Raw genomic sequence first — 23,030 nt, 5'->3', positions numbered from 1 at the left:
CTTCTAGTTGGTTTCAAAATACATTCCACGGATATAACTAATCGCAACTTAAATTTATCTTCTAGATCTTGACATATGTGGAATCCTTCAGAAAGTCTTTTCATAGTAATTCTTTTTTGTACCATTGAAGTACTCATCCCTAAGTCGAGTATTACTAAAATCGAGATTAACAATAACTTTATGGCATGGTAATCCAATGATTAGACAAAATTATTGCATGCCAAAACGGGCCACACGATTATCTGATCGCACCAAACTTCATTATTTTTACCACAGTCAATAAGTCTCATTATAAACTCGTGTATCAATTTACTACTAAATTTTTATTTTTGTGCCTTATACATACTTCCATAAATAAATACATGAAAGTGACTGCACAATAAAGAGGCCTGATCATCTGCATCTATAAGTTCTACAAAATCTTTAAGATATTGATGATTTGTAAATTGACTAATAATAGCAGAGAACCATTGATTTGGAGACAATATGTATTGTAACGACATCTACAAAAATTATCAAAAAAACCATTCTTTAATCATAAAATTTTTTTATATACAAATCTAGCTTAATCTTCATAAATAAATTTAAAAATAGAAGCTAGCAAAAGATCCCCATTACGATGAATGATATCTCATGTACTACAACTCTACAAAAATATCATTTGAGTTTTTTAATGAGCTAATTTTTATCAATTATGGACGATTTATTATATGATTTTTATGTTGCTTTTGTAGGTTAAATGAAATTATTAAAAAAAAATGTAAATGAAAGAGAACAAAATGCTGTAAAACATGTAATGGAGTGTTTGGGCGCTCGGAGGGAGGGAGTGTTTGGGGAAACACTCCGTACAGCATAGTGTTTGGGAAAACACTCTGTGCTATGCAGAGTGTTTAGGCACACTGCACTGTGCGGACTGAATATATTCATTTTCTTGTTTATTATTTTAAAACTTAAAAAAAATGATGGATTTTTTTTAAGCAAAAATAAATTGTTATTTATAGAAGGAATAATTTATTTATACTGTTTATTTAACAAAAAAGATATGAAACAAAAATATGCTAAATTCTCCCACTGCCGAGAGATGCATGTTTTGGCGCAGGCTGGAATGCGATCTCTGCAGTGCATGGAGATTCATGTCTATGAACTGATATCTTTCTAACGTTAAATGTAAACATGTAAATTACCTTTTTCGGCATTTATTACTTCGATGACGGTAGTGGCGGACTTTTGTATGATTTGGATAGGTTAGGAAATACCAAGTTGCTAAATGAATACTGGTTAAATTGAAAATAGTGTTTTGAATGGCTTTGGTGGTAGATAGATGATTTTGTAGGTAGATGAAATGCTTTTTTCGTGTTTTCAATGGCTTTGGTGGTAAGTAGATAATTTTGTAGGTAGATGAAATGCTTTTTCAGTGGGTTTGGTGGGAGATAAATGCTTTTGTGGTTTGTAGGTAGTTGAGAGGTTTAAATGGTATTGAGAAGATTAAATGGTTTGAAATACGTGAATATTGATATGAATTTGAAACGTGACAGATACTCACTAACAGTGGATGTACCTTGCCTATAGGGTAAAAAATATTGATTTAACAATTGAGTTCTATAATACACAGGGGAATATTTGTTGCTTAGATTCATTTCGTTTCATTCCACGCAGTGATTGAGTGTTGACCAAGACGATTACGTGTAAACAATTTCCAATTACTCCTAGTTGAACCTATAAGTGATCTATTAGTATAGACAATTCGACGTGAGTCACTCAAATGGTGGTATTTGAAGAATTTTTCCAAGTTATCGAGCCAATCTAGAAATGATTCTAGACTAGTCCAACTATCAAATTCCCATGGTTGTAGTGGAATGTGCTGGGAAGAATACTGAATGTTGTGTACATAATCACTAGACGTAGGATAATGATGTTAGTACAGGGATAGGGGACGCACACTATAGGAGTTCTAAAAAGACTTGCACATGATGTTGATTTCTTGTGTTTTTAAAATTTAAAGTGACAAGAAATATGTACCTCACGAGACTTCGAAGAGTCATGTCCCAATCACAATTTTCAGGTTGGCACAGCTATGGTGGCAAAGTGATAACTGAATCAATAAACAGGAATTAAAATCACCTGCAATAATGTTAGAAAATATGCTTTTTCCTTTTCTTTTTCTTTTTTCATTTTTATTTTATTTTATTTTTTTAAAACTAAACTAGTATTAACTGAGCCTCAAAATAAGCAAACAGAGGTTGAAAGCAAGGAGAAGGCAAAAAAGGAAACTGCCAGCTACAATGGTGATGCTTGTTGCCGAAAATTCCTCGAATCTAATGACAAATCAACCTCACCAACAACAATGGATAGATCAACTTCTGTATGGACGGCATGGGTAATTCAAAGGGGTTACTATGAGCCTGTGATGGGTTATCGATGGCATTGGTGGTTAATCCAAAAAAGTAGATACCAAAATTGATGTCGGATACACGTAGCATAAATGGACTTATTGGAGGTTGGCGGAGACAATAATGATGTGGGACGGGCTGGGTTTGTGTGTTAGGCTATGGGAAAATATCGGTGCCTTGGTAGGATAAATACGGATTTGGATTTAGAGCAACAACTACAAGACAAATTTCGACAATTTCGGTATGGGTAATGCGTTACAGTAGATGTTGCAATGGCGGTGTGAAGCGGCGATTTTTTTGTGATGGTGGTCAGCGGTGGATGAGAGGAAGAGGAAGTTGGAGTGGGCCGGATTATGGTTTTGAGTAATTGGGCTTAAGAGTTTGGGGTTTGTGCGTGATTAATGGGTTTGAATAGTATCTGTGTAATAGGCATTTTTTTTTTGGTTAGTGGATTGGGCTAGGCTTTGTGTTAGTAGGAATAGTTTTGGTATTATATGGACCGAGTGGTACTGTGTTGGTTTGGGGGCATTTTTTGGTTGTATATTTATTTTGGGCAATATGGGCTAGGTGAGATTTTGGGCAGAAGTGACTTAGGTTTTTGATGGGTTGTATATATGTTTAATGTTTGGGAACACCAGCAAAGAGCGGCAGCAGGATTTGAATAGCTGTAGTGTAAGTAACTCAGTACTTTCTTTCTTTTTTTCACCTAAAAAAAATATTGAAAAAAATACTACTGCTACCCCTTTTTATTTTTGTCCAGTGTTTTGGTGAAAGGTGGTTATACGGCTTTGGGTAGATGTTGAAAGGGCATGATGTATTTGGATTGGATGAAAATGGTTAGTAGATTTTTGGAGGTGTATGTCAAAGGAAAATGATTTAAGTTCTAATGTCAAATTGATGTAGAATGTAATAGGATAATTGTAGGAGAAAGCGAAAGGAGGGAGAAGAAGAGAAATGAGAGGGAATGAGAGAAGAAGAGGGGAAGAGGATAAGATAGAAATTAGGGGGAGAAATCAATTTATTTCATAATCAAAAGTTGATTTATTACACTGCAAATGACCACGTTATATAGGGTTTGAACTAGTACTAATTTAAGCAGGAAATTATTCTAATATCAACGAAATAAAAATGTTATAATATCTCTTTAATATTATAATATCTCTTTAATATTGCATCAATATGCTCCTCATCTACTGGGAGTATTGAAATCTAACTGTAGCCTGAATAAAGCTTAGCAACTCATGCCCAACAGTGGAGTCAACCAGCTGATCTATTTGTGGAAGTGGGAAGCTGTTTTTAGGATAAGCTTGGTTTAGATTGGAGAAATCTACACACACCCTTCACTTTCCGTTGTGATTCTTTACGAGTACAGGGTTTGACACCCACTTTAGGTAGATCGATTTTCGAATAAAATGGTTATCAATTAACATCTTTACCTTATCTTTCAAAGCTTCATACCTTTTTGGGTTAAGGGCTCTCATTTTTTTGTCAATAAGGGCTAGCATTTAGATCGATCTTCAAATGGTGGCAACTAACTCTCGGATTGATGCCAACCATGTCCTCGTGCTTTCATATGAAGACATCCAAGTTGTTACATAAGAAGCTTTTTAGCTTCTCCTTTGCTACCAACGACAAGTTCTTTTTTGACCTACAAGGATATGGAAAGATCTGGTGAGTGATAAAACTTTCCAGTTCTTTAACTGGAGCTATTTGTCGTTTGCAATCAATAATGTGGGGATCAAGCTCATCAAGATTAATCGCTTCTTTGGGTAACTCTTCCATCCTTAGAGCTTGTTGTACCTTAAATATTACATCTTCCTCAGAGGCATCTATCATTTCAACGTCGTTCCTTTGTTTAGGGTCGTTGATCTCATCAATTTAAAATGACATTAACATCCATTGGTTCACCTTTTCTAATCGAATTGTAGTATTCTTAGCACTTCGTTGGTCACCCCCGATTGTGGCAATAATATTTTCTGTTGGGAACTTCTAATGGTGGATGGAAGTGACAATTCATAGTTCTTTCAAAGCGAGCTTTCCAAGTACTCCGTGATAAGTGGAGTAGTGGTCTACCACTAAAAATTCCATGAAATATTGAGCTGCTAGAGGTGCAATTCCCATCTCTATTAGTAGAGTGATCTTTTCTCGTAGGATAATATTGTCCCTAGTAAATCTGTACAATGGGAAGTTCATTGGGGTTAACTCATGGTCAACGAACTTCCATCTTATCGAATGTAGCTCCAAATATGATTTTAACTGAGTTTCCGTTGTCTACTAGCATTCTTTTGAGACGATTTTGGGCTACCCCAGGCCTTACAAACAAAGCATCACAATGTGGATAATGGACACCAACAGCATCATCTTGATTGAACGTGATGAGTTGAACTCCTCTTTTAGTAAAGGGTTGGCTATTGCTGACTATGAAGCTTATCATTGGGTGGTCTTTGGCTTCCTTAGCATAATTTCTTTGGGCACTTCTAGACTCTTTCCCAACATAGAGACCTCAAAAAATGGTGTCAATTTCATGGATGGGTTCATACCCAACGTTGGCTGAAGGGTTCATTCTTTGCTTTTGACCTTCTAAAGGTCTTTCACCATCGTTGTCTTGTCGTCACTGGGTGCTGTCCCTATTGGAGCACCTCGCCTCATCGTTCTTAGGTGGTTGACCTTGCTTGGGAGTTAGGTTCCTTTGCAGACGATTCTTTCTTCTCTGATTACTTAGGTGTTTAGCGATATTTCTACATCTAACCATATTGTGGTTGTAGGAATTGTAGTACGTACAACAGAAGGATGCTTCGTACCTATTTCTATGTTTAGAACCTCATCCCCTACCTCTTCCCACTTGAAGGAGTTATTGGTAAGGCCTTCCTTAATATATTTCTGCACTGGGGGTTACCTCCTTCTAAGCCAAAGTAGGAACTGTATTTAGTGTTGTTGTAGCTAATCCTTTGCTCTGGATTAAGGGAAGCTGACTGCTTGGCCTGTGGTCTATCAACTGAGAGGCGGGACCTCATTGACTTTGCATTTGTGGAGGCACGAGACCTTGATTTGCACAATTCTAGTGATTTTTCCATTCTGCATTGATGACTTGCCACTTTATCTTTTCCAGCCTTATCATTTCCAGTAAGACATCGTAATTGGTATGGTCTTTGTTTAGTATATCTCTCCCAAAGAGAGAGTTTACATCCACCTCTTTTTAAGCGTGACTAGTACGTAGTAAGTCATTTCGTTAGTGAAACGGCACAAGAATTTTTTTAATGATTCTTCTGGCTATTGCTCATATCTTAGAGGCATTGTATTGGTCATTCCCTTCTTTGCTGGTGGCGAAGAGTTTAAGAAAAAGCATTCTTAAAACCTGGCCAGTTTCAAATGCTTCCCTTTAGGAGCCTGGTATACCCTACCTCAACTACTCCACTTAGGGTCAAGTGGAAGGCTCTGCACTTCATGGAAAGTATAGCTCCTCTCAAACTCATGTGTGTTTTGAAGCTATTGAGGTGCTTTGCAGTGTCGCCTTTTCCATCATACTTGAGAATTTTGGGCAGCATGAAGTGGATCAAAGTAGGTCATTCCTAATTCCTTGTAAAAAAGGTAGATTCTCCTCCACATCATCAAGGTCCGAGGACCTCTGCAGCTCATCAAAATCCTCATCATCTTTGACTTGGGCTTTTTGATGTGGTTGAGATGGTCTTATTTGATTCCTTGCCTGCTCTATTCTTTCCTCATGCCTATTTCTAGGTAGAGGATTGATATTATCATAAATAGGCTCAATTTGCCTTTCAAATTAAGGCTTTCTCTGTATCCTATTTCTAGGTGGAGGAGATTGAGCTTGTCTATTCCTAGGTTGTCATGTGCTTAACTTATCGAAGATGCTTATCGAACTCTTGGGCTAATCTTCCAAATCATAGTTTGAAGGAAAATTGAAAGGGACCTCGTGAGGTTGATCGGTGACATGTCCACCCTAACTTTCCTTTCTTGACAGACTTCCTCTCTAGGATATTGTTAATACCCTACCATTTGACTCTAGACGTTGTCCTCGCTATTGTAGTAGTTTCATTAGAAAGATGCATTCTTCTGAGCCGTATATGGGGAAATTGAGTATCTTTCCCGAGCATGTATGTTCTTCAACAACTCCTGCATGGCGAGGTTCTGTTGAGTTATGTTTCTTATATTTTCGACCATGGTGGTCGGTTCCCTATTGAGTCTAGCAGTTACTTTAGATCCTTCTCTTGGTCTGCCTTGCCTGTGCGGTTGGTGAAATCTATGCCGAGATACTGGGATAATGTACGAGGGTTTCCCTTCTTTAGGGTGTTCCTTGGTTCTTTGAGGTGTTGATTTATCATTCCTAATAATTATGATAGAGTTTTGCGTTGTTTCAAACCTAACTGATACTTCCTTTTTCAAGGGATGTAAATGTTAAGGTGGGAGTTCTTCTTGGTGATTCTTTCTTCAAGAATGCCTCATTTTCTTCAAAGGTAAGAAATCCTCTCTCGTAAAGATTGCTAACTTTTCTCCACGAGATTTTCATGGTTAACTGTAAGGGTTTCCACAGACGGCGTCAATTTGTTGACCCCTTTTTTTGCAATGGCCAATCGGACAATAGATTGTCAGGCCCACTCATGTCCATGCAAGCAAATTCTGACAGGTTTGGACCTGAGTTTCGGTTGGAAGATTGAGGGCAACGTTTATGGACGTGGAAGATGTTGGCTTGAGACTAAAATATTCAAGCACCAGTGATATGATCAAATATGAGTGCAAACAAATAAACAATCACAGATAATTTCACAAAAAATATAAGTGATCTAAACTCAAACAAATTAATATCAAATGAGCAAGAGAGGAAGTTAAGTATATGAAGTTTGTATATATGTTTCCCAATCTTTTACAATGTTAAAAGAGTTGCTATCTATAGAGTTCAAGCCGACGTGGTCACATTTGGAATATATCCACGTAGTCTCATCTAATTAACCGAAGCCTTACATCAATCTGTCATATCTTAATTACATTGACAAGAGGTTAGCCGCCCTACACTTGTAGGCTAACTTGCTTGATAATTATTAATATAAATATTACATCAATCATTCCTAAAGATGCTCATCAAACCTACTTTTAAGGTAGCGAGCACTTCGACTTTATAAGGAAGAGCTTTAGATGTGAAGAAGTTTGGCTTTAATAAGAAGGGCCTCAGCAAAAGAACACTTGATAGAGATAGCACCTCGATTGTAGAGAAACTCTCGTCTTTTATTTATTTTGACTTGGTTGACTACCAACACATAGTGCCTCCACGTGGTTTCCACTGGGAAATTCGTATATGAGGAGTAACAATTGCTATTTTGGGATGTTAATCATTGATTAGGGTGGGAATTGAGAAGAATGTTGGTTATAAATTTTTATTTAGTCGTTCAATCAAAAGATTCTTGAGAAGAAATTAGGGGATTGGGTCTATTTGTGCGATATTGAAATACGAGAAAATTCATGAATTTTGTGCAAAAAATCAAAGAGAGAAATTGCAGGGCTCTTACCCACCGTTTGTCTACCATTATTTTAAAAACTCCTTTTTACATGAACTCATTTCAATCACATATTCACCAGAAAAATATTTTGTACATAAATTCTATTTTTTTTAATCATACATTTTTCAAAAATTCACTATTTCAAAACTTTTTCCTTACTTTAATCGTAGACAAATAGGGGCTAATGAGGGATCAGACTTGTTTTTGCAATTATTAACATTTCATTTAAAAAAAAACTTTTATTTTGATTAAAAAAAATTGCAAATGACAATTATATAGTATTAAATAAATAGAGATAATTAGGGGTGGATTCGTAAACTTTTTAAATGGTGAATGTTTAGGTCTTCTACCTTAAAAAAAGGTACTAGATCGTCAAGGTATTTAAATTGTTAAATTTGAGTACCCACACTACCAAAAATCATCTATGTGAACTTTAAAATCATAAGACTTCACATTTTCTCCAACTAATTGAAACTAGAACCGTTTATTTGAACATCAAATCACCACGTGACACTCACACGATGTTATTTTGATTAAAAAAAATTGCAAATGACAATTATATAGTATTAAATAAATAGAGATAATTAGGGGTGGATTCGTAAACTTTTTACATGGTGAATGTTTAGGTCTTCTACCTTAAAAAAAGGTACTAGATCGTCAAGGTATTTAAATTGTTAAATTTGAGTACCCACACTACCAAAAATCATCTATGTGAACTTTAAAATCATAAGACTTCACATTTTCTCGAACTAATTGAAACTAGAACCGTTTATTTGAACATCAAATCACCACGTGACACTCACACGATGTAGATGATAAGTTGAATAAGGGGTTATGAATAATTTTACTCGATTCAACTAGTCAGTCGGTCAGACTTTTAGTTAAAAAATGTCAATTTACTCGGGTTTTAACCGGTCCAGTTTCATTTGGATATTATGATCATTTGTCATCAATTTCGCAGCTCAGCCCAAATTTTATAACAATGACTACTACCACCACCTCTATCATCTCTCCCTTCCTCCATATAACAACTCAATTCATGTAAGTGGTGACAACACATAATGTTAGGGACACTGGGTCGGGTTACAGTCCCGTCCAATCCCTCAGCCCATTTCATTTTAATGGGTAGAAAATATTTTGCTTGTAAAAAATATTTTTTTATGAGTAATTTTTTTACATATTAGTCCAACTTGAAAATTTTCTAATCTAGCCATAAATCGCCATGGCATGCATATTTTAGTAACTGAAGTTGGTGGAACTAGTAATAAGCAAACTCATAATGATATAATATGGTATCTCTATTCTGAGCGTCCCAATAGTTTTATATAGGTGCGAAAATCTGATTTCGAAAAGATTTTTAATTGAGGAAGGTAGTAAAATCCGTTGGCTATCCTATGGAACCTGCGCCGTTGAACACTGTGGCTTTCGGTAAATTTTTAAACAAGAAAGTGTGAGTGCATTGGCTTTTATCCCTACGTGCGCTGCATAAATTTTTAGGATTGAACATCCTTTGGTATTTTTGTCATATCTTTCTCGTTTGATATTCAATTGAGGTGATTCAAAATTTATTAAAAAGAAAACTCGAAGGTCTAGCAATTTAAATGTTTGTTGGGCCAAAAGTGTATCTGAATATGAGACTGAAAATACGGAGCATAATATTTTCAACTAAAAATTGATTTGTGAAAATATTTTGACTCTTTTTCACTGTTTTTGCCTCCAATTGTATCCAATTGATCCTATGTAATCTTAATATTTATTTTGTGGTTCGAATCAATTATTGAATATTTGCACTTTGGTCTTCAAACTTTGAATTTTCTCTATTTTGTTGGGCCAAAAGTGTATCTGAATATGAGACTGAAAATACGGAGCATAATATTTTCAACTAAAAATTGATTTGTGAAAATATTTTGACTCTTTTTCACTGTTTTTGCCTCCAATTGTATCCAATTGATCCTATGTAATCTTAATATTTATTTTGTGGTTCGAATCAATTATTGAATATTTGCACTTTGGTCTTCAAACTTTGAATTTTCTCTATCATTCTCGAAAATCAACAAGAAAAAGAAATCAAGTGTTGCCTAGATATGCAAATGGAATTAATAAATAGTTACATGTTATCCACAGATGAGGAGATAATGACAATTTTCCATTTATGTACTGTTGTAATATGTTCAAATTAGTTGCAGATTGCCAATTCCTTCTTGCATATTCATTTGCCAATGAACACATTCAGTTTCGAATCTATGGTCCATGATTGCATATTCTTTAGAAACGGGGGGAGAATCGCCGTTAATAAGCCTCCTCAATAGCTTTAATTCTGTATCAATATTCTAATAAAAAAAAGTGTAAATTATATATATTAATAATGGAATAAAATGAATTATGATTACTAAATTTTACTTACTATAATATTTATATCTTTCGTTTGATAAATTATATCTCTTAGCATTTGTCTTTCGTAGAGATTGCCGGCTCCATCATCCCAATACGTACTATATAAGAAAATTTAAATTGGTGTTAAATGAATAAAATATAAATTATAATATTTAAGCTAATAAAGTAATATTGGATCTCCCATCCTGATGGATTTTGTAATATCAAATCTCTAATTTTTTCGTACTTGTTGTTGTTATAGTTTCTTTTAAAGTATTAGTCAGCACTGTTGATGGAGATTGTGTTTGTTTTTTCTTACCTCCTTTTTTTCGTCAACCTTTCAACATTTTCAATATGTTCAGATGTTGAAGGGTTTTCGAATTCAATTGAACTTGTATAGGCAGGAACATCTCGTTGTATAGAGCCTACAATTGTTTCCATGTATGATTTCCAGTCAGACAATTGATTCAGCATATTCTAATTTTGTTCATCAATGTACGATTTCGTTGAACTGAAATTGGTATCCACATAAGATTGCATACCTTGGAAGTAGCCTTATTGGCCTTTTTGCTGATATTCAAATATTGTTTCTAGTTGTCAAGAATCGTCTGGTAGTGAGCTTTTGGATTTTCAAGAATTGCATGATATAGCGTGCTTCTTATTTTCTCGATTTTTCAACCATTTGTGTTTTTAAGCTATCATACAAACCAGATACATTTGACACTACATGTTGTCTATAAATATTGAATGTTTGGTCCATATCTTCTTTAGTTACATAGTTTGAACCACCAGAAGAAATAGATCCAATTCCAACTGAAGTGCCAACAATTGTTTCTTGCATATGTATGTTATCAATAGGAATCTATTGTGTTACATTTTCAAATTCGCCATTGACAATGCCATCAGGTATACAATGTTGGTTGTCAATGATTTGTATACCAGAATGTTTTCAATTCTTCTTCAGTAGGATGCAGTACTGCAATTACTTCAATCTATAATTGTAATAAAATATTAGATTTATTTTTTTAAATTCGTTTATAAATAATTAAATACACATTTAATTGTAGATTTAAATAAATCATACCTCTTGAGTAGCCAGAAATTGTTTAATGATTTGTTCTGTTAATACTATTTTTGGATTCCATTTATGCATTCATGGATATTGCATTTTCTATGTGTATTACGTCCAAATTATTTTCTAATTTGAGAAAAAGCTTCATATATCCAATACTGCAATATAAGTAAAAATAAATATTAATTTTTTTATACAATTAGATTATACATAATAAGCAAAAAATAAAAATAAAAGAAAAATACCTGAAATGCAAATGGATAACCTTTTGAGGAATATTTATAATCTGTTTGGTTATTTTATTGTACCTTTTATACTCTTTCGAGCTATGATTCTTGCAATGAATTTAATAAAATAAAATATGTCTTGCGGCCCCATGGATACATAAGAAACTCATCAAATTGTTCAACCATTCTAAGAGTTCTATAATCGATGTACCTTCTAGTTGGTTTCAAAATACATTCCACGGATATAACTAATCGCAACTTAAATTTATCTTCTAGATCTTGACATATGTGGAATCCTTCAGAAAGTCTTTTCATAGTAATTCTTTTTTGTACCATTGAAGTACTCATCCCTAAGTCGAGTATTACTAAAATCGAGATTAACAATAACTTTATGGCATGGTAATCCAATGATTAGACAAAATTATTGCATGCCAAAACGGGCCACACGATTATCTGATCGCACCAAACTTCATTATTTTTACCACAGTCAATAAGTCTCATTATAAACTCGTGTATCAATTTACTACTAAATTTTTATTTTTGTGCCTTATACATACTTCCATAAATAAATACATGAAAGTGACTGCACAATAAAGAGGCCTGATCATCTGCATCTATAAGTTCTACAAAATCTTTAAGATATTGATGATTTGTAAATTGACTAATAATAGCAGAGAACCATTGATTTGGAGACAATATGTATTGTAACGACATCTACAAAAATTATCAAAAAAACCATTCTTTAATCATAAAATTTTTTTATATACAAATCTAGCTTAATCTTCATAAATAAATTTAAAAATAGAAGCTAGCAAAAGATCCCCATTACGATGAATGATATCTCATGTACTACAACTCTACAAAAATATCATTTGAGTTTTTTAATGAGCTAATTTTTATCAATTATGGACGATTTATTATATGATTTTTATGTTGCTTTTGTAGGTTAAATGAAATTATTAAAAAAAAATGTAAATGAAAGAGAACAAAATGCTGTAAAACATGTAATGGAGTGTTTGGGCGCTCGGAGGGAGGGAGTGTTTGGGGAAACACTCCGTACAGCATAGTGTTTGGGAAAACACTCTGTGCTATGCAGAGTGTTTAGGCACACTGCACTGTGCGGACTGAATATATTCATTTTCTTGTTTATTATTTTAAAACTTAAAAAAAATGATGGATTTTTTTTAAGCAAAAATAAATTGTTATTTATAGAAGGAATAATTTATTTATACTGTTTATTTAACAAAAAAGATATGAAACAAAAATATGCTAAATTCTCCCACTGCCGAGAGATGCATGTTTTGGCGCAGGCTGGAATGCGATCTCTGCAGTGCATGGAGATTCATGTCTATGAACTGATATCTTTCTAACGTTAAATGTAAACATGTAAATTACCTTTTTCGGCATTTATTACTTCGATGACGGTAGTGGCGGACTTTTGTATGATTTGGATAGGTTAGGAAATACCAAGTTGCTAAATGAATACTGGTTAAATTGAAAATAGTGTTTTGAATGGCTTTGGTGGTAGATAGATGATTTTGTAGGTAGATGAAATGCTTTTTCAGTGGGTTTGGTGGGAGATAAATGCTTTTGTGGTTTGTAGGTAGTTGAGAGGTTTAAATGGTATTGAGAAGATTAAATGGTTTGAAATACGTGAATATTGATATGAATTTGAAACGTGACAGATACTCACTAACAGTGGATGTACCTTGCCTATAGGGTAAAAAATATTGATTTAACAATTGAGTTCTATAATACACAGGGGAATATTTGTTGCTTAGATTCATTTCGTTTCATTCCACGCAGTGATTGAGTGTTGACCAAGACGATTACGTGTAAACAATTTCCAATTACTCCTAGTTGAACCTATAAGTGATCTATTAGTATAGACAATTCGACGTGAGTCACTCAAATGGTGGTATTTGAAGAATTTTTCCAAGTTATCGAGCCAATCTAGAAATGATTCTAGACTAGTCCAACTATCAAATTCCCATGGTTGTAGTGGAATGTGCTGGGAAGAATACTGAATGTTGTGTACATAATCACTAGACGTAGGATAATGATGTTAGTACAGGGATAGGGGACGCACACTATAGGAGTTCTAAAAAGACTTGCACATGATGTTGATTTCTTGTGTTTTTAAAATTTAAAGTGACAAGAAATATGTACCTCACGAGACTTCGAAGAGTCATGTCCCAATCACAATTTTCAGGTTGGCACAGCTATGGTGGCAAAGTGATAACTGAATCAATAAACAGGAATTAAAATCACCTGCAATAATGTTAGAAAATATGCTTTTTCCTTTTCTTTTTCTTTTTTCATTTTTATTTTATTTTATTTTTTTAAAACTAAACTAGTATTAACTGAGCCTCAAAGTAAGCAAACAGAGGTTGAAAGCAAGGAGAAGGCAAAAAAGGAAACTGCCAGCTACAATGGTGATGCTTGTTGCCGAAAATTCCTCGAATCTAATGACAAATCAACCTCACCAACAACAATGGATAGATCAACTTCTGTATGGACGGCATGGGTAATTCAAAGGGGTTACTATGAGCCTGTGATGGGTTATCGATGGCATTGGTGGTTAATCCAAAAAAGTAGATACCAAAATTGATGTCGGATACACGTAGCATAAATGGACTTATTGGAGGTTGGCGGAGACAATAATGATGTGGGACGGGCTGGGTTTGTGTGTTAGGCTATGGGAAAATATCGGTGCCTTGGTAGGATAAATACGGATTTGGATTTAGAGCAACAACTACAAGACAAATTTCGACAATTTCGGTATGGGTAATGCGTTACAGTAGATGTTGCAATGGCGGTGTGAAGCGGCGATTTTTTTGTGATGGTGGTCAGCGGTGGATGAGAGGAAGAGGAAGTTGGAGTGGGCCGGATTATGGTTTTGAGTAATTGGGCTTAAGAGTTTGGGGTTTGTGCGTGATTAATGGGTTTGAATAGTATCTGTGTAATAGGCATTTTTTTTTTGGTTAGTGGATTGGGCTAGGCTTTGTGTTAGTAGGAATAGTTTTGGTATTATATGGACCGAGTGGTACTGTGTTGGTTTGGGGGCATTTTTTGGTTGTATATTTATTTTGGGCAATATGGGCTAGGTGAGATTTTGGGCAGAAGTGACTTAGGTTTTTGATGGGTTGTATATATGTTTAATGTTTGGGAACACCAGCAAAGAGCGGCAGCAGGATTTGAATAGCTGTAGTGTAAGTAACTCAGTACTTTCTTTCTTTTTTTCACCTAAAAAAAATATTGAAAAAAATACTACTGCTACCCCTTTTTATTTTTGTCCAGTGTTTTGGTGAAAGGTGGTTATACGGCTTTGGGTAGATGTTGAAAGGGCATGATGTATTTGGATTGGATGAAAATGGTTAGTAGATTTTTGGAGGTGTATGTCAAAGGAAAATGATTTAAGTTCTAATGTCAAATTGATGTAGAATGTAATAGGATAATTGTAGGAGAAAGCGAAAGGAGGGAGAAGAAGAGAAATGAGAGGGAATGAGAGAAGAAGAGGGGAAGAGGATAAGATAGAAATTAGGGGGAGAAATCAATTTATTTCATAATCAAAAGTTGATTTATTACACTGCAAATGACCACGTTATATAGGGTTTGAACTAGTACTAATTTAAGCAGGAAATTATTCTAATATCAACGAAATAAAAATGTTATAATATCTCTTTAATATTATAATATCTCTTTAATATTGCATCAATATGCTCCTCATCTACTGGGAGTATTGAAATCTAACTGTAGCCTGAATAAAGCTTAGCAACTCATGCCCAACAGTGGAGTCAACCAGCTGATCTATTTGTGGAAGTGGGAAGCTGTTTTTAGGATAAGCTTGGTTTAGATTGGAGAAATCTACACACACCCTTCACTTTCCGTTGTGATTCTTTACGAGTACAGGGTTTGACACCCACTTTAGGTAGATCGATTTTCGAATAAAATGGTTATCAATTAACATCTTTACCTTATCTTTCAAAGCTTCATACCTTTTTGGGTTAAGGGCTCTCATTTTTTTGTCAATAAGGGCTAGCATTTAGATCGATCTTCAAATGGTGGCAACTAACTCTCGGATTGATGCCAACCATGTCCTCGTGCTTTCATATGAAGACATCCAAGTTGTTACATAAGAAGCTTTTTAGCTTCTCCTTTGCTACCAACGACAAGTTCTTTTTTGACCTACAAGGATATGGAAAGATCTGGTGAGTGATAAAACTTTCCAGTTCTTTAACTGGAGCTATTTGTCGTTTGCAATCAATAATGTGGGGATCAAGCTCATCAAGATTAATCGCTTCTTTGGGTAACTCTTCCATCCTTAGAGCTTGTTGTACCTTAAATATTACATCTTCCTCAGAGGCATCTATCATTTCAACGTCGTTCCTTTGTTTAGGGTCGTTGATCTCATCAATTTAAAATGACATTAACATCCATTGGTTCACCTTTTCTAATCGAATTGTAGTATTCTTAGCACTTCGTTGGTCACCCCCGATTGTGGCAATAATATTTTCTGTTGGGAACTTCTAATGGTGGATGGAAGTGACAATTCATAGTTCTTTCAAAGCGAGCTTTCCAAGTACTCCGTGATAAGTGGAGTAGTGGTCTACCACTAAAAATTCCATGAAATATTGAGCTGCTAGAGGTGCAATTCCCATCTCTATTAGTAGAGTGATCTTTTCTCGTAGGATAATATTGTCCCTAGTAAATCTGTACAATGGGAAGTTCATTGGGGTTAACTCATGGTCAACGAACTTCCATCTTATCGAATGTAGCTCCAAATATGATTTTAACTGAGTTTCCGTTGTCTACTAGCATTCTTTTGAGACGATTTTGGGCTACCCCAGGCCTTACAAACAAAGCATCACAATGTGGATAATGGACACCAACAGCATCATCTTGATTGAACGTGATGAGTTGAACTCCTCTTTTAGTAAAGGGTTGGCTATTGCTGACTATGAAGCTTATCATTGGGTGGTCTTTGGCTTCCTTAGCATAATTTCTTTGGGCACTTCTAGACTCTTTCCCAACATAGAGACCTCAAAAAATGGTGTCAATTTCATGGATGGGTTCATACCCAACGTTGGCTGAAGGGTTCATTCTTTGCTTTTGACCTTCTAAAGGTCTTTCACCATCGTTGTCTTGTCGTCACTGGGTGCTGTCCCTATTGGAGCACCTCGCCTCATCGTTCTTAGGTGGTTGACCTTGCTTGGGAGTTAGGTTCCTTTGCAGACGATTCTTTCTTCTCTGATTACTTAGGTGTTTAGCGATATTTCTACATCTAACCATATTGTGGTTGTAGGAATTGTAGTACGTACAACAGAAGGATGCTTCGTACCTATTTCTATGTTTAGAACCTCATCCCCTACCTCTTCCCACTTGAAGGAGTTATTGGTAAGGCCTTCCTTAATATATTTCTGCACTGGGGGTTACCTCCTTCTAAGCCAAAGTAGGAACTGTATTTAGTGTTGTTGTAGCTAATCCTTTGCTCTGGATTAAGGGAAGCTGACTGCTTGGCCTGTGGTCTATCAACTGAGAGGCGGGACCTCATTGACTTTGCATTTGTGGAGGCACGAGACCTTGATTTGCACAATTCTAGTGATTTTTCCATTCTGCATTGATGACTTGCCACTTTATCTTTTCCAGCCTTATCATTTCCAGTAAGACATCGTAATTGGTATGGTCTTTGTTTAGTATATCTCTCCCAAAGAGAGAGTTTACATCCACCTCTTTTTAAGCGTGACTAGTACGTAGTAAGTCATTTCGTTAGTGAAACGGCACAAGAATTTTTTTAATGATTCTTCTGGCTATTGCTCATATCTTAGAGGCATTGTATTGGTCATTCCCTTCTTTGCTGGTGGCGAAGAGTTTAAGAAAAAGCATTCTTAAAACCTGGCCAGTTTCAAATGCTTCCCTTTAGGAGCCTGGTATACCCTACCTCAACTACTCCACTTAGGGTCAAGTGGAAGGCTCTGCACTTCATGGAAAGTATAGCTCCTCTCAAACTCATGTGTGTTTTGAAGCTATTGAGGTGCTTTGCAGTGTCGCCTTTTCCATCATACTTGAGAATTTTGGGCAGCATGAAGTGGATCAAAGTAGGTCATTCCTAATTCCTTGTAAAAAAGGTAGATTCTCCTCCACATCATCAAGGTCCGAGGACCTCTGCAGCTCATCAAAATCCTCATCATCTTTGACTTGGGCTTTTTGATGTGGTTGAGATGGTCTTATTTGATTCCTTGCCTGCTCTATTCTTTCCTCATGCCTATTTCTAGGTAGAGGATTGATATTATCATAAATAGGCTCAATTTGCCTTTCAAATTAAGGCTTTCTCTGTATCCTATTTCTAGGTGGAGGAGATTGAGCTTGTCTATTCCTAGGTTGTCATGTGCTTAACTTATCGAAGATGCTTATCGAACTCTTGGGCTAATCTTCCAAATCATAGTTTGAAGGAAAATTGAAAGGGACCTCGTGAGGTTGATCGGTGACATGTCCACCCTAACTTTCCTTTCTTGACAGACTTCCTCTCTAGGATATTGTTAATACCCTACCATTTGACTCTAGACGTTGTCCTCGCTATTGTAGTAGTTTCATTAGAAAGATGCATTCTTCTGAGCCGTATATGGGGAAATTGAGTATCTTTCCCGAGCATGTATGTTCTTCAACAACTCCTGCATGGCGAGGTTCTGTTGAGTTATGTTTCTTATATTTTCGACCATGGTGGTCGGTTCCCTATTGAGTCTAGCAGTTACTTTAGATCCTTCTCTTGGTCTGCCTTGCCTGTGCGGTTGGTGAAATCTATGCCGAGATACTGGGATAATGTACGAGGGTTTCCCTTCTTTAGGGTGTTCCTTGGTTCTTTGAGGTGTTGATTTATCATTCCTAATAATTATGATAGAGTTTTGCGTTGTTTCAAACCTAACTGATACTTCCTTTTTCAAGGGATGTAAATGTTAAGGTGGGAGTTCTTCTTGGTGATTCTTTCTTCAAGAATGCCTCATTTTCTTCAAAGGTAAGAAATCCTCTCTCGTAAAGATTGCTAACTTTTCTCCACGAGATTTTCATGGTTAACTGTAAGGGTTTCCACAGACGGCGTCAATTTGTTGACCCCTTTTTTTGCAATGGCCAATCGGACAATAGATTGTCAGGCCCACTCATGTCCATGCAAGCAAATTCTGACAGGTTTGGACCTGAGTTTCGGTTGGAAGATTGAGGGCAACGTTTATGGACGTGGAAGATGTTGGCTTGAGACTAAAATATTCAAGCACCAGTGATATGATCAAATATGAGTGCAAACAAATAAACAATCACAGATAATTTCACAAAAAATATAAGTGATCTAAACTCAAACAAATTAATATCAAATGAGCAAGAGAGGAAGTTAAGTATATGAAGTTTGTATATATGTTTCCCAATCTTTTACAATGTTAAAAGAGTTGCTATCTATAGAGTTCAAGCCGACGTGGTCACATTTGGAATATATCCACGTAGTCTCATCTAATTAACCGAAGCCTTACATCAATCTGTCATATCTTAATTACATTGACAAGAGGTTAGCCGCCCTACACTTGTAGGCTAACTTGCTTGATAATTATTAATATAAATATTACATCAATCATTCCTAAAGATGCTCATCAAACCTACTTTTAAGGTAGCGAGCACTTCGACTTTATAAGGAAGAGCTTTAGATGTGAAGAAGTTTGGCTTTAATAAGAAGGGCCTCAGCAAAAGAACACTTGATAGAGATAGCACCTCGATTGTAGAGAAACTCTCGTCTTTTATTTATTTTGACTTGGTTGACTACCAACACATAGTGCCTCCACGTGGTTTCCACTGGGAAATTCGTATATGAGGAGTAACAATTGCTATTTTGGGATGTTAATCATTGATTAGGGTGGGAATTGAGAAGAATGTTGGTTATAAATTTTTATTTAGTCGTTCAATCAAAAGATTCTTGAGAAGAAATTAGGGGATTGGGTCTATTTGTGCGATATTGAAATACGAGAAAATTCATGAATTTTGTGCAAAAAATCAAAGAGAGAAATTGCAGGGCTCTTACCCACCGTTTGTCTACCATTATTTTAAAAACTCCTTTTTACATGAACTCATTTCAATCACATATTCACCAGAAAAATATTTTGTACATAAATTCTATTTTTTTTAATCATACATTTTTCAAAAATTCACTATTTCAAAACTTTTTCCTTACTTTAATCGTAGACAAATAGGGGCTAATGAGGGATCAGACTTGTTTTTGCAATTATTAACATTTCATTTAAAAAAAAACTTTTATTTTGATTAAAAAAAATTGCAAATGACAATTATATAGTATTAAATAAATAGAGATAATTAGGGGTGGATTCGTAAACTTTTTACATGGTGAATGTTTAGGTCTTCTACCTTAAAAAAAGGTACTAGATCGTCAAGGTATTTAAATTGTTAAATTTGAGTACCCACACTACCAAAAATCATCTATGTGAACTTTAAAATCATAAGACTTCACATTTTCTCGAACTAATTGAAACTAGAACCGTTTATTTGAACATCAAATCACCACGTGACACTCACACGATGTTGATGATAAGTTGAATAAGGGGTTATGAATAATTTTACTCGATTCAACTAGTCAGTCGGTCAGACTTTTAGTTAAAAAATGTCAATTTACTCGGGTTTTAACCGGTCCAGTTTCATTTGGATATTATGATCATTTGTCATCAATTTCGCAGCTCAGCCCAAATTTTATAACAATGACTACCACCACCACCTCTATCATCTCTCCCTTCCTCAGATGATAAGTTGAATAAGGGGTTATGAATAATTTTACTCGATTCAACTAGTCAGTCGGTCAGACTTTTAGTTAAAAAATGTCAATTTACTCGGGTTTTAACCGGTCCAGTTTCATTTGGATATTATGATCATTTGTCATCAATTTCGCAGCTCAGCCCAAATTTTATAACAATGACTACTACCACCACCTCTATCATCTCTCCCTTCCTCCATATAACAACTCAATTCATGTAAGTGGTGACAACACATAATGTTAGGGACACTGGGTCGGGTTACAGTCCCGTCCAATCCCTCAGCCCATTTCATTTTAATGGGTAGAAAATATTTTGCTTGTAAAAAATATTTTTTTATGAGTAATTTTTTTACATATTAGTCCAACTTGAAAATTTTCTAATCTAGCCATAAATCGCCATGGCATGCATATTTTAGTAACTGAAGTTGGTGGAACTAGTAATAAGCAAACTCATAATGATATAATATGGTATCTCTATTCTGAGCGTCCCAATAGTTTTATATAGGTGCGAAAATCTGATTTCGAAAAGATTTTTAATTGAGGAAGGTAGTAAAATCCGTTGGCTATCCTATGGAACCTGCGCCGTTGAACACTGTGGCTTTCGGTAAATTTTTAAACAAGAAAGTGTGAGTGCATTGGCTTTTATCCCTACGTGCGCTGCATAAATTTTTAGGATTGAACATCCTTTGGTATTTTTGTCATATCTTTCTCGTTTGATATTCAATTGAGGTGATTCAAAATTTATTAAAAAGAAAACTCGAAGGTCTAGCAATTTAAATGTTTGTTGGGCCAAAAGTGTATCTGAATATGAGACTGAAAATACGGAGCATAATATTTTCAACTAAAAATTGATTTGTGAAAATATTTTAACTTTTTTTCACTGTTTTTGCCTCTAATTGTATCCAATTGATCCTATGTAATCTTAATATTTATTTTGTGGTTCGAATCAATTATTGAATATTTGCACTTTGGTCTTCAAACTTTGAATTTTCTCTATTTGCCTACTTTTCCCTCATTCTTCCAATTCATCCAATTTGACTCGAATTATACATAACAAACGAAATTAACATATAATTAAGCTATAATTCATCCAAATCACTATCAAATACTATAATTTAGTAGTTTAGATAGATATACAAAATGTATTTATCAATTCACCTAACTCTTTATACTTCAATTAATTAAATTGATGAAGTTTACATAGAATAATGTTCTTAAACACATTGAAAATCAAATCATTACTTCTTGTCCATATCAGAGCATAAAAGAACGATTAACCTAGAAATCTCACTTTGACATTGACGCTCAAAATCAAGAAACTTATTTATCTTTTAAGCCCAAATTTAGAGACTTAAGACAGAGAGTGATGCAAACTAGGTTTTTGAAACAATGCAGTAGTTGGTTCTGTCATAGAAATTGAAAGGTTTGCAATTTTGGTGTCTCAATCGGATGTTGCCAGAAGTGAGTGATTTTTTATTACAACTGCCAAAAAGTGAGCGCTTTTTGAATTTGGGAAATTTTTGAATGTCCTTGTTTCTCATGCAATTGTAATTACCCTCTTGATTCTAATTCCTCTTCTTTGGTGGTGTTGGTAGTTGTCGAAAGGTGGATGGGTGGTGATGACGACGTAGAAGGGAGAGGAGAGGGGCGTGATGGAGATGGAAGGGGGCTAGTCAAAGAGTACGTAGGGTTGGTTTAAGAAGAAACGATTTTTTTTTAAAATTATTTTAAGTGAGATTTATTTACATTTTTTTGAAAATATTTTGAGATTCTGAGTGTAATTATTTCTTTATTTATTTTAATTTATTTAAAAAGAAAGGAAAATTTGTTATTTTATAAAGTCTTGGAGGGAATTGGACATCAAGGACGATTTCCTTGTATTTAATAAACTTGATTATCTAAAAATAAAAAATGAAATACTAACAATGATTTATGTAAAATAGGCAAATAATAAAAATATTTTGCACCAATTAGCCCAAAAAATATACTGAACTTATAATAAAATACCAATTTCCTGATTGGCTCACTGAACTTTGTGTAAAGTTATCAGGAGGTCAATGAATTTTAAAAGTTTCTCGGTTAGTCACTGAATTTTACAAAATGTAAGTCCATCAATCATTGAGTAATAGCAAAACTTTTGAAATCCAATGACCCGTTGGGAACTTTGCACAAAGCTCAGTAACCAATCAAGATATTAATGTTTAGTGACTAATGGGGAGCTTTTTGAAGTTCAGTGACTAAAGGGAAAACTTTTGAAATTTAGTGACCACCTGAAATTCTTGCACAAAGTTGTGACCAATCAGGTAATTAACCCAAAGTTTTATTAATTTTTATATTTTTTTTGTACTTTTTTTTTTTTTTTTTAACTCCTACCCTACAATTTTATTTTCTCTTAACATCGTCAAACTTAGAAAAAGTATAACCTTTTACCAAGGGGTCACTAGAGAACCTTGTCGGTTACCCCAAGATAAATATTATTCTTTTTCTTCTAAGTTTTTTGATGCTAGAGAGAATAAAAATGTGAGGCAGAAATACAAAAAACAAAGAAGAAAGAAAAAGACTTGAAAGAACTAAAAATTGATAAAATGGGGTTAATTACCTGATTGGTAATTGAACTTCGTCTAAGGTTTCCAAGGGGTCACCAAAATTTCGCCGTTT

The sequence above is a fragment of the Olea europaea genome, chromosome 1 (assembly GCF_002742605.1).
Source record: "Olea europaea var. sylvestris chromosome 1, O_europaea_v1, whole genome shotgun sequence".
In the NCBI taxonomy this organism is placed as follows: domain Eukaryota; kingdom Viridiplantae; phylum Streptophyta; class Magnoliopsida; order Lamiales; family Oleaceae; genus Olea; species Olea europaea.
Note: the sequence above shows the minus strand (reverse complement) of the source record.